The 12,625-nt window shown below is 36.6% G+C and overlaps 1 non-coding gene across 1 annotated transcript; it reads right to left on the bottom strand.

Moving 5' to 3' along the window:
- Positions 1 to 5,086: 5,086 nt before the first annotated feature.
- Positions 5,087 to 5,194, bottom strand: LOC128289766 (small nucleolar RNA R71). The gene has a single exon (XR_008279411.1). It is a non-coding gene; the product is annotated as a small nucleolar RNA R71 (small nucleolar RNA).
- Positions 5,195 to 12,625: the final 7,431 nt, after the last annotated feature.

Genomic DNA, 12,625 nt, shown 5'->3' with positions numbered 1-12,625 from the left:
TTTCTTCTACTTTAAATCTGTAAAAGTTAGTACCTTTTATATTTTTGCTTTAGATTTTCTAGTTGAATGCTTTTAGTTTCATCTTTTATAAGTTTTCTTGCATAAATTTACCAAATTTTATATTTTTCTTAGGCTTAGCTTTAATGGCTTCTTTACTTTTCATTTCCATGTTCATTCTCTTTATTTTCAGCATGAGTAGCTAAATCTAAAAGGGGGTTGGATGATGCAGATATAGGTAGGCTGATTTTTGGACAAAGGTCTAAATTGTTATAAATTGGACTAAATTGAATAGACCTAAAAACTTAGAAAGTGACATCATGAAATGAATATATAGGCAAGTGAGATCGAAACGTAATCTTGTTGCACACATGTTCATTAGTCCTGGATTAACTAGTGAGATCGAGAGATAAATCAACTAATTTGTCTAAATCGGTAAAATTGAGATTGAAAAATAAAATTGAGTCACTTAGTAATTTGAGTGATTTAAGTCCCTTGTTCGAGAATCAGTGAACCACATTCAAATCAACCAACTACCATTAGTCATTTATTTGGTTGATATCATAGAATTGTACTATTTACAATTTAGTCCCTAGATAAGCATATTTAATTTTCTTGCAAAATTTCCATGTTATGATTTATCAGACTATAAAATTATATTAGTAGCCGCTTAAACTCTATCGTATATGCTATTTATTGCTCAATTGTTGTCTCCTTTGGGTTCGATACTTGAAATACTCTTGTGTTCCATTGTAACACTACAAATATTACAATTGACTTGTATGCTTCCAGTAAAGTCACACTTATAAAATTATTTTATACAATCATTCATTTTTCTGTTTACAAGCACGTACTAGTAAAGTTGTTGGTTCCATTATTGGGGGGACGGTGTAAGATTGAGTAATTTTTAGTGTAGATTTAAGTAGAGATAAGGAGCAAAAGTAGTATTTATAGAAACAACATTTTTTTATTTGTGTTTATTTCATTTTTAATTTTTGGTTAATTTTCTTCATTCTTTTGTGCTTGTAGGAGGCATTGTATGACTTGGACCAGTAATGGCATCCTACCATTTTAGCAAGAATCTAAACATATCATCAGACACATGAAGAGGGTGCAACATCTTAGAGATATCCCACTTCCACAAAGAGGGCAACCTGTCGAAGATCCATGACCACCACACCTACACATGGAGCAATGAACTTTGTGCGACTACGCGATGCCCATCTTAGTTGTTGTTCAAGGTAGCATTAATTGCCTAATGATTAATGCTAATAACTTTAAAATCAAATCGGTAACAATCCGGATGATACAATTGAAACATCAATTTCGAGGGTCAATGAATGAGGATCCAAACCAACATCTTAAGAGATTTCTAGCCATTTTTGACACATTTAAATATAATAGGGTATCCAATGATGCTTTCTATCTTCGATTATTCCCTTTTTCTCCTATTGGTGATGCTTTTATATGGTTAGATTCACAACCGATAGATTTTATCAACACTTGGGATGAGCTAGCTATCAAATTTTTGGCAAAGTACTTTCTCCCGAGTAAGACATTGAAGCTCCAAATGGATATGAAAAATTTTCAGCAATTGGAAGGAGAGTCATTAAACGAAGCATGGGAGCGCTTTAAGCTAATGCTCCTCAAGTTTCCATATTGTGGTTTACAGAATTGGCTACAACTTCAAGTTTTATACAATGGGTTTGACGAAAACTTATGCTCTAGTCTTGATGGAACGTCCATAGGAGCATTCATGTCAAAGACATACGCTTAGCTTACCAACTTATTGAGGACATGGCAATGAATTCCTACATGTGGTAGTGCACGTTGTTGGTAGCGATAACAAGTATCAACAAGTCCTCGAAAGGCTTAATCAATTGGAGATGAGTTTGACCAAGGTGCAAGTCCAAAATCATCCAAATCTAGCCTATTTTAATGCAAGAAATAATGATGAGGGAAATCATATAAAGGTTAACTATGTGGGGAACAGATGATATAGCCCTTACTCCAACACTTGTAATTTGGGATGGCATGATCGTCCTAACCTTAGGTAGGGAGGAAATGAAATCCTCCATTACCTTTCAGGGAACCTCAAGATCAAGAGAGAAAACCAACCTATGGTAGTGACCTTCCATTATTAATTAGGGTAAGTAAGGTAGAGAAAGGCTTGCATGTAGTGCAAGTTGATGTGCACCAAATTCGTGGTCAATTAGATCAAGTCTTGAAATTTTTACAAAACAACTTAGCCTTTAGCATACCTAGTAATACCAAACCTAATTCGAAGAGGGAAGGAAAGGAACATGCCAAGGCAATTGCCCTTAGATCCGGGGCTAGGGTTAAGGAACTTATCTAACCAAATTATGGGAAGAAGGAAGTTAGTGAGGAGGATGAGAGCACTCGCACTCTCAGTGTTGAAGATGGGGTGTGAGAGAAGATAGTACCTGAGAGTGAAACTACAAAGTAGAACCAAAGGATAGAACTATTCTACTACCACCACTGTGTTTAAAGCCCATACCATTTCCTTCATGTCTATACGAGAAGAAAAAGAAAAAAGAGAGTGAGGAGTTCTTGCAATTCCTCAATATGTTTAAGGCTTTGAATGTGAACCTCCACTTGCTAGAGATCCTTGAGAAAATGCCAAATACACCAAGTTCCTTAGGGATGTCATGTCCCATAGGAAGAAAATAGGGAGAGGAGAGCAAATAGCTCTTAATGAGGAATGTAGCATGGTTGTGTCTAGAAGAGTACCTCCAAAGCTCAAGGATCCTAGTAGCTTCACCATCATAATAAAGATAGGCGGAGTTAGTTTCGTGAAAGCCCTATGTGACTTAAGGCAATTATTAACCTCATGCCATTGTCTATCAATAGGAGGTTAGGTTTGGGGGAGCTTAAGGAAAGTAGTCGCCTTGCAATTAGTCAACCGATCTTTGGTACATCCTAAAAGAATCCTTGAGGAAATGTTGGTGAGGGTTAGGCAATTAATTTTTCCGTTGACGCACACTCAGTTATACCCATTCAAGTACACATCTAATCCTTATGGCATTCCAATTGTATCGTAGCTAACTGAAAAACCATAATATATACATATTTTTACCCCATGCTGGGCATATTTATGGATTATTTTTCCTTGGTTTTATTGAATTTGATGCTTCTAATCCTTTAAATTCATGTTTTACACTTAGATGAGCATAGGAAGGCGAAAAGAGCAAGAAACAGGCTAAAATCGAACAAAATGAGCCTAATTTAGCATGGCACACAGCTTAAGCACTTCCATATGGGTGATCCACACGCCCATGTGTAACACATGGATAGACCACAAGCCCGTGTGTCATGGCTGTGTCGACATTAAATCAAGTTAGAATTGCACATGACCTGAGCATCTTCACACGGGCGTGGCACATGGCTGTGTCCTTATCGATCCTAAGTCTAATTCTACTCAGAAAAGGCTAATTTTAGGATAATTTGGGCATTCCAAAGTCTATATAAACACCTTAGAAGAAGATTAAAGGGAAGAGGAGAATAGAAGGCAGAAAATAGTTGAGGACAGCCATCAGAATCAGCACGGAGGCAGGATCTACATCAAGACTGAAGATTTCCATTCAATTCCCTAGGGGTTCTTTAGGTTTCTTTATGTTCTGTTGTTTTCTAAATCTTGAGATATTTTCCATCATTATGAACTAAACTCCCTAAATACCTAAGGGAGATAAAGCCTAAGACAGATCTTATTACTATTTGAATTATATGATAAATACTTGTTCTTATTCTTAATTGTGAGTTTTAAATTCTTGTTTTAATATTCTAGGGTATTAATTCAGGTTTTTGATGTGCTTATTCAGTGGAACAAAAGTCCCTGTTTAAGAGTAGATCATTCATAATTAAGCGGAGTTGTATGCAATCCTAGAGATAGGACGACAAAAATCTGCCGGATTAGTGTCAAATCTAATAAAGGAATCCATAGATCAAGTTAATGCGACAATAGGGGTTTTAATTAGAAAGAGATTTCGATTAATCAACCTAGAGTCAGCTGTTTTTAGTCTCGAGAGAGATATTAACATAAATCAGGGATTCCTACGGATTAAGTCAAGTGAATAGATCGTCTAATTCAGAGGTAATAAGTGAAGTCTAGGTGAATTCTTCCTTGGGTATTGTCTTCTCCATCAGTTTTCCAAAAGTATTTTCCAACTTTAATCTCTGTCGTAATCTTAGCTAATTAGATAATTAATTTTAGATTAAAAATTCTCTTAATTGTTAGGCTAGATAATAAAAATATAGTAATTACTAGTATTTTTAGTCCTCGTGGATACTATATTTCCAGTCTCACCATAACTATACTACTGTTCGATAGGTGCGCTTGCCTTAGTCGAATTTTTAGTTGGTTTTATGACCATTAAGTTTTTGGCGCCGTTGCCGGGGCCTAAGATATTAGGAACATTTGATTTTTATTACTTTAGCCATTTTTATTTTTATTTCAATTTATTTTTTTTATTTATTGATTTTTACTTTTTGCTTTTCGCAGGTATCTTTAGTTTATGACTAGAAGAAATCCGTCAAGACTATTACTTTTTGCAGAAACTAAAGAGAAATAATGTGAAGCCTACAATACATAGAGGAAGAGCGAGAGGACGATATCCATACTACAACCAAGGAGATGGCTGATAATCAGAATAATCTGCTACCTCCTGTGGTTGCTGCAAATCTAGTAGGTCAAAATATTGTTCCTCATACTATGTATGATTATGCTAAACCTAATTTAACAGGAATTGAATCGAGTATAGTTAGACCAGCTGTTGCTGCAAATAATTTTGAACTGAAACCTAACACGATTCAAATGATACAACAGTTTGTTCAGTTTGATGGTTTGCAGGACGAGGATCCAAACACTCGTTTGGCAAATTTTTTGGAATTTTGTGATACCTTTAAGATTAATGCTGTTTTTGACGATGCCATTCGACTTCGGTTTTTTCCTTTTTCATTACGAAATAAGGCTAAACAGTGGTTGACCTTTTTACCTCAAGGGTCAATCACTACTTGGGAACAAATGACCGAAAAATTTTTACTTAAATATTTTTCGCCGGCTAAAACGGCTAAATTGAGGAATGATATCTCTTCCATTGTACAGATAGATCTAGAAACTCTTTATGATGCATGGGAGAGATACAATGACTTATTAAGAAGGTGCCCTCACCATGGGTATGGCTGTAGGTTCAGACTTTTTACAACGGTGTGAACTCCTCAACAAGGCAATTGATTGACGCAGCCTTTGGTGGAAATTTAAACAACAAAACACCTGAAGAGGCTTAAGAATTTATTGAAGAGATGTCACTGAATAACTATCAGTGCAAGTCACGAGAACAAAGCTGACAAAAGTAGCTGGTGTTTTCAACCTCGACGTGGTCACTATGCTATCTAATCAGGTAGAACTTTTAAATAAAAAGATTGATGGTTTGTATGGTTCTACTCAGGTACATCCAGTGATGAGGTGTGATTCAAATGGAGGAGGAGTACACAACATAGATTATCCATCCGTCAACCCTAACATCGATGAAAAACAAGTCCACTATATGGGTAATAATTTTAGACCTCAAAATAACCCATACAGTAACACTTATAATGCAGGTTGGAGGAACCATCCCAATTTCTTGTGGGGTGGTCAAGGAAATCAAAGGCCACAACATCCTCCAGGTTTCCAACAACCACCTTACCAACAAGAGAAGAAACCAAACCTCGAAGAGAAGCTCACAAAATTTATCTCGGTGTCAGAAACTCATTTTCAAAATATTGAAACAACACTTAAGAATCAGCAAGCATTGATTCAAGGGCTCGAAACTCAAATAGGACAACTTGCTATGTTGATCTCTGAACGACCACAAGGTGGCGTACCAAGTAACGTTGAAACTAACCCAAGGGAGCAACTTCATGCCATCACTGTGCACAATGAAGAAGGGTTAGTTGAATCTGAACCGTAATCGAGGTAAGACAATGTGGAAGATAAAGGTAAGGTTGATGTAAGCAATGGTACACAACAGTCAGTAAGCAAGGAGTATAAGCCTCGTGTACCATACCCTAAGGCGACAAGGAAAGACCACATGGATGAACAATTCGGTAAATTCCTTAAATTATTAAAAAAATTACATATTAACTTACTATTTATTGAAGCCGTTTCGAAGATGGCAAACGCAGTTAAATTTTTAAAGGAGCTCTTAGCTAATAAATGAAAGTTAGATGATGCGTCACATGTGAAATTAAATGCAGTTTGCTCAGCCATTCTACAAAATAAGCTACCCAACAAACTGAAAGATCCAGAGAGTTTTACTATCCCTTGTTTAATTGGTAGTTTAAACATTAAGAATGCGTTGGCTGATTTAGGGGCAAGTATTAATGTCATGCCCTATAAAATGTTTAAACAACTAGGTCTTGGGAAACCCAAACAAACTAGGATGGGCATTCAATTGGCAGATAAAACAATTAGATTTCCTAGGGGAATTATTGAAGACGTGCTTGTCAAAATTGATAAATTTATATCCTAGTTGACTTTGTTGTTCTAGACATGGATGGGGATAGTGATGCACCTTTAATTTTAGGAAGGCCCTTTTTAGAAACTACTAGAATTATCATAAATGTTGGCACAGGTGAATTGATACTTCGTGTAGGAGATGACACGATTAAACTTCAAGCTTGTGATTCTGCTAATATATCTAATCATTGAGATGATTGTTTAAGTTCTGTTAACTCGAGTAACTTTAAGCCGCAAACTTCTTTGCAGGAAACACTTAGGAAGAACGTGATGGAGCCACATTCTATTCCATGTGACAAAAAAAAATGAGTCATGAGGAACGAAGACTACAAATTGATGAACTAGATAAATGGCAGACACATGTCAAGGAGAAACCAAAAGTACCCGATGAATCAAAGCGACGCCATGATGAGTGTAGGGATGAAACAAAGTAATTTAAGGTTATTGTTAGATGAAAAGGACCCCCAAATTCTTATTTTAGAGCGTAATACAAACGGAATGACTCCTTTCACAGTACTAAATGTTTCCCCATATGGTATAGTCAAGGTAAATCATTCTCAATTCAGAACTTTCAAGGTAAATAATACTCGACCTAGACCTTATTTTGAAAAATTTGATAGCAGGGGTGAGGAGTTTCAACTCCTCAAACCACTGTGACAAAACAAAATTGAGGTAAGTTGAGCTTAGACTCTAAATAAGCACTTCTCAGGAGGTAACCCGAGCACTAACACCACTAACTAGTTCATTTTAGCTATTTTTTGTGTTTTTTATATAGGTACAATGACCCACACGGACTGGACACACGGGCATGTCCTTTTTCGTGTGGAAACAGGGCTAAAAATCCCTAAATATCGAGCCACACGGGCGTGTCCTAGGCTGTGTGAAAATTGGAGCTAAATTTTCAAATTTTAAATAAGTCAGAGAGCCACACGAGCAAGGCACACGACTGTGTGTTCAAACACATGGGCATGTGGGATATCACATGGGCGTGGGAGAAGCAAACAACATTGCACATGGTCTTACGATACAGTCGTGTGAACCATACGGCCTGGACATACGGACACGGGCGTGTCCCAGGCCGTGTGCCAATTGGGCATTAAATTTTTGAGATGAACAGGGGCTAAACTTGAGCCACACGGGCATGTGGCCCAACATGGGGCCTTAACACGATCGTGCCCTTTTTAAACCCCCAACTCTAACACTTTCTTCTTCTTCTTAAAATTCCCCCCAAAACCCTAGCCACCGCAGCCTCCCTCCCCTATTGTCCGGCCACCCCTAGCTTTCCCTTCTTCTTTTTTTTTCTTTTCTTCCTTCCCCCATCTCTCCCTTCCATTTTCTTTTCCTCTTCAAATCTTCATCACACCCACAACCCCACCCCACAGCGTGCCGCACGGCCTAACTCCCTACGCCTGTGTCCTCCCCCGTTCACCACCGTCTGCCTGAACCCCACCAGCTCTGACCGCGTAACATCCAAAACCCTCACCCATCGCCGTCCGCACCTCCGGTCATTACTGTTGGTTTTCCCCTTTAAACCCTAACATTTATTATTTTTATTTCTTGTGCTTAGTATCTATTCCATTTCTTTGTTATTTTATTTTCATTGTTTATTATCACTAGCATGTCAGTCACTTTTCGATTTCTACTTGGAATTTTATTGAATTTGTTCTTTTTATTCTTGCTTCTTATTTGTTTTTCTTTAATATGGCTGTTCCCTGCCAATTTTCTTTTTAGTCTTAAGTACTATTATCAAAATTTGTTTCATATAGCATACTTTGTCTTTTAGTTCTGATTCATGTGTCGGTTGGGTATTTATTTTTTATTTATTTTATTTATCTACTTTCTACTTAGAATCACTTTATGAGGCTTGCATATTTTGATTTCGAATACTCTATTTAAGAGTAAATTGTTATTTAGGATTATTTGCTTTTATTTGGCGATACATTCTTCATTGATGAACTCTTTTTCTTTCTAGGTACACCATGACAAACATACAAGGCAAGAAGACTGTCGTCCATGCTTCAAAAAAGTGGAAGGGGTTTGGCACAACCTTGTTAAGTGCCTCGACTGAAGCTAATCACCCTCTATTTCGATTTTTATCAGGTCCACAGAACGACTTGTTTCAGCTTTTGCGCGTGCGACAACTAGGTGTGGGCCGATGTATTGATTGGGCCGCTTTGGAGCAGGTCCAACTTGCTCGCCTGGTTCATTTCCATCTTGATACTACCCTGTGGGATCAGTTCTTTGCAATTATCGAGCCCACCTATTCGAAGCTTACATTGGAGTTTTACACTACTTTCCATCTACAGCATGTGATGAATACCCATGACGAGGTCGGTACTATTATTTTTAGACTTGGTGGACTCGTAAGGCACATGAGTGTACCAGAGTTTGGAGCTGCCTTGGGCCTTTACACGGAGGATTTCATGGCATCTAAAAATTTTTTACATCTGCACCGTCACATACACAACTTGCCCTCTTGCTGTTGGACCGACCTTACGGCGAGTACCATTCCCTATGACGCAAGTCACTTAAAGGCGACTTCTCTTCCTCCAGCACTACACTATATCCATGCTATCTTAGCTCATACCTTAACTGGGAGGAGAGAGAGAGAGCACCAGTGTCGTTAGCAACACCGATGCTTACTTCCTATGGAGCATGGCGACTGGTCATGTATTTGATTTGGCATATTTTATCGCCCTCACATTTTGCCACCAGACAAACTGCCATAGGAGGGGGCCCATCTGTCTTAGCCCTTACATGACTCGCCTTTCTCGACACTTCAGTCTCTTTGACACTCCAGAGATGCAATCCACACTCACATTAGTAGGCTATATGTCAACTCAAGGAATATCGAGTATGATCCACATGAGGATGATAGAGCGACGTCATGGATTTGACCTCCCTCAGTACAGACTCGTTCAATCTGATGACCAGGATGAGCCAGAGGACATTACTAATGATGTTCCTCCCACTCACGAGGACCCACACCCACCACCACCACCATCGAGTCATCGACCTCCTGCTGCCACTTTGACAGACATATCTGAAAGACTCACTCGCTTTGAGCAGCAGTGTTTTGAGCGATTTGACAGTATCGATGCCACTCTTCGACAGATTTGCCACCACCTCCACATCTCTCCTTCAGCACCGTTGACCTACGACAAATCTGATGATGAGGACCTTTGAGTTCATTTATTTATTTATTTATTATTATTATTATTTTCATTTTCATTTTATTTTGTCTTTTATTTACTTTTGAAGACTTATGTTTTATATTTTGAACAATATTTATCTTTATGGTTTTATCGAGTAACCCCTTAATTCTCTTCCATAGTTGTGTTTCTTTTCTTACTAGTAACTCAGAATCATTCCTTTCATTAGCATTATCTACAATTCTAGCTTTCGTACTTCCAAGGAGTTCATCCAAAATTTCAGGGCAATTTCGCTTCTTTCCGTCTCTTCTGATATTATGCTTATATTACTATTATATATCTTTGTACATTGAGGAGAATGCACATCTTAAGTGTGGGGAGGTTATTTATGTAATTATTAGAAAATCCTTGAATTTTTATCTTGTTCTCAAATAATTTTCACATATCATTATTAGAGTGAATTTTGATTGATTTATGATTTTTATTGATATGTTTTTAATTAAATCATAGGTAACTGTGCATTGATTGTTTAAATTTTAAGACATTAGAGAATCAAGCATGATAAGTTGACTTTTGAGAATTAAAATTGTTAGGTTGTTTCCCTGAATCGAGGTATTATCTTGAAGTTTTAAATTTACAAAATTGACATCAAATACCCATCATTTTTGTGAGATTTTGAGCCTTTTAGAGCATATATCTTTCTTGCTCGCTGATTTTTTTATGAGTATGTCAACATTAAATTGCTATTCTAGAACTTGCATCGATTATACATGTCGAGACTACACCTCTGATTTGATATACTAAAATGATAAAGGCACCTAGGTTTTAACCCATTTACCCCATAAAAGCCTACCCACATAATTGACCCTTAGTGAACCCCTTTGAGCCTTAAACATTGTTTCTTGATTTTACCCGTAATGATAACCCACAACTAAACCCTTTTTGATTCATTAAGAATTTCTCCCTTTTTATTAACTCCTTTTTATTGAGATTTGATTTAATTAGTTACCTAACTATGTTCGTTCATTCCAGTTGCTGAATTATTTCTTATTATGTACCACCCATTATTGTACTTGTTCTTATTCTTAAAAAATATATATATTTATACTCATTCAAATTACATATTGTTCTAAAGAGCTTGGATAAGTAAAGTCATTATATTGAGAAAAAAGCTCACTTCATCAGTTTTGGTTAGTGTTAATTCTGGCACTTGTTTATAATTCAGTGATTAGCTTTATTTTTCAAAGTTTGATAATCTCTTAAATTAATCTTGATTCTAACCCTCTTTTGCAGCCTTTATTCACACCTTTAACCCTAGCCCTATTACAACCATGTTAAAGACCTTTTGATTTGTGTATCATTTCATTATAGTGGTGGAGATTTGATTTTCATGCAAACCTATAGTAATAGCTTTTCATGTTTGACTATTGAGTGCTTAACTATTGAACCTTAAACACTTTGAGTGATTTGAGTGAATCATTAGTGAGGATGTCAACATTGTCAATTTGGAATTAAATGTGATTAATTAGATAAAGGGGGATACCTATGATTTTATGATTGAAATGCTCAATTTGGATTTTTTAAAACTTTAATGTTCTTATTGTCAAGCTCTTAACGTTTGATTACTTGTGGATTATCTCGAATATTATTGATGAGAATTATAAGTTGAGAAGGATTTGTTTTAATTGTGAATTGAGGATTTTGCTTGAGGACAAGCAAATGCTTAAGTGTGGGGATATTTGATAAATCGTAATATATACATATTTGCCATATTTATGGATGATTTTTCCTTGGTTTATTGAATTCAATGCTCCTAATCCTTTAAATTCATGTTTTACACTTAGGTGAGCATAGGAAGGTGAAAAGAGCAAGAAAAAGGCAAAAATTGGACAAAATGGGCCTAATTCAGTGTGGCACACGGCCTAGGCACTTCTACACAGGTGATCCACACCAACACACAGGTAGACCAGACGCTCGTGTGTCATGGCCGTGTCGACATTAAATCAAGTTAGAATTGCATATGGCCTGAGCACCTTCTCACAGGCGTGGCACACGGCTGTGTCCTTATCGAGCCTAAGTCTAATTCTACTCAGAAAAGGCTAATTTTAGGATAATTTGGGCATTCCAAAGTCTATATAAACACCCTAGAAGAGGATTAAAGGGAAGAGGAGAATAGAAGGCAGAAAATACTCGAGGACAGCCATCAAAATCAGCTCAGAGGCAGGATCTACATCAAGACTGAAGATTTCCATTCAATTCCCTAGGGGTTCTTTGGGTTTCTTTATGTTCTGTTGTTTTCTAAATCTTGAGATGTTTTCCATCATTATGAACTAAACTCTCTAAATACCTAAGGGAGATGAAACCTAAGACGGATCTTATTACTATTTGAATTATATGATAAATACTTGTTCTTATTCTTAATTGTGAGTTTTAAATTCTTGTTTTAATATTCCAGGGTATTAATTCAGGTTTTTGATGTGCTTATTCTGTGGAGCAAAAGTCCCTATTTAAGAGTATATCGTTCATAATTAAGTGGAGTTGCATGCAATCCTAGAGATAGGACGACAAAAATCTGCCGGATTAGAGTCAAATCTAATAAGGGAATCCATAGATCGAGTTAATGCGATAATAGGGGTTTTAATTAGAAAGAGATTTCAATTAATCAACCTAGATTCAGTTGTTTTTAGTCTCGAGAGAGATATTAACATAAATCAGGGATTCCTACGGATTAAGTCAAGTGAATAGATCGTCTAATTCAGAGGTAATAAGTGAAGTCTAGGTGAATTCTTCCTTGGGTATTGTCTTCTCCATCGATTTTCCAAAAGTATTTTCTAACTTTAATCTCTGTCACAATCTTAGCTAATTATCTAATTAATTTTAGATTAAAAATACTCTTAATTGTTATGCTAGATAATGAAAAGATAGTAATTACTAGTACTTTTAGTCCTCGTGGATACGA

This window comes from Gossypium arboreum, chromosome 2 (assembly GCF_025698485.1).
Source record: "Gossypium arboreum isolate Shixiya-1 chromosome 2, ASM2569848v2, whole genome shotgun sequence".
Classification (NCBI taxonomy): Eukaryota; Viridiplantae; Streptophyta; class Magnoliopsida; order Malvales; family Malvaceae; genus Gossypium; species Gossypium arboreum.
Note: the sequence above shows the minus strand (reverse complement) of the source record. Positions and strands in the feature narration are given on the sequence as shown.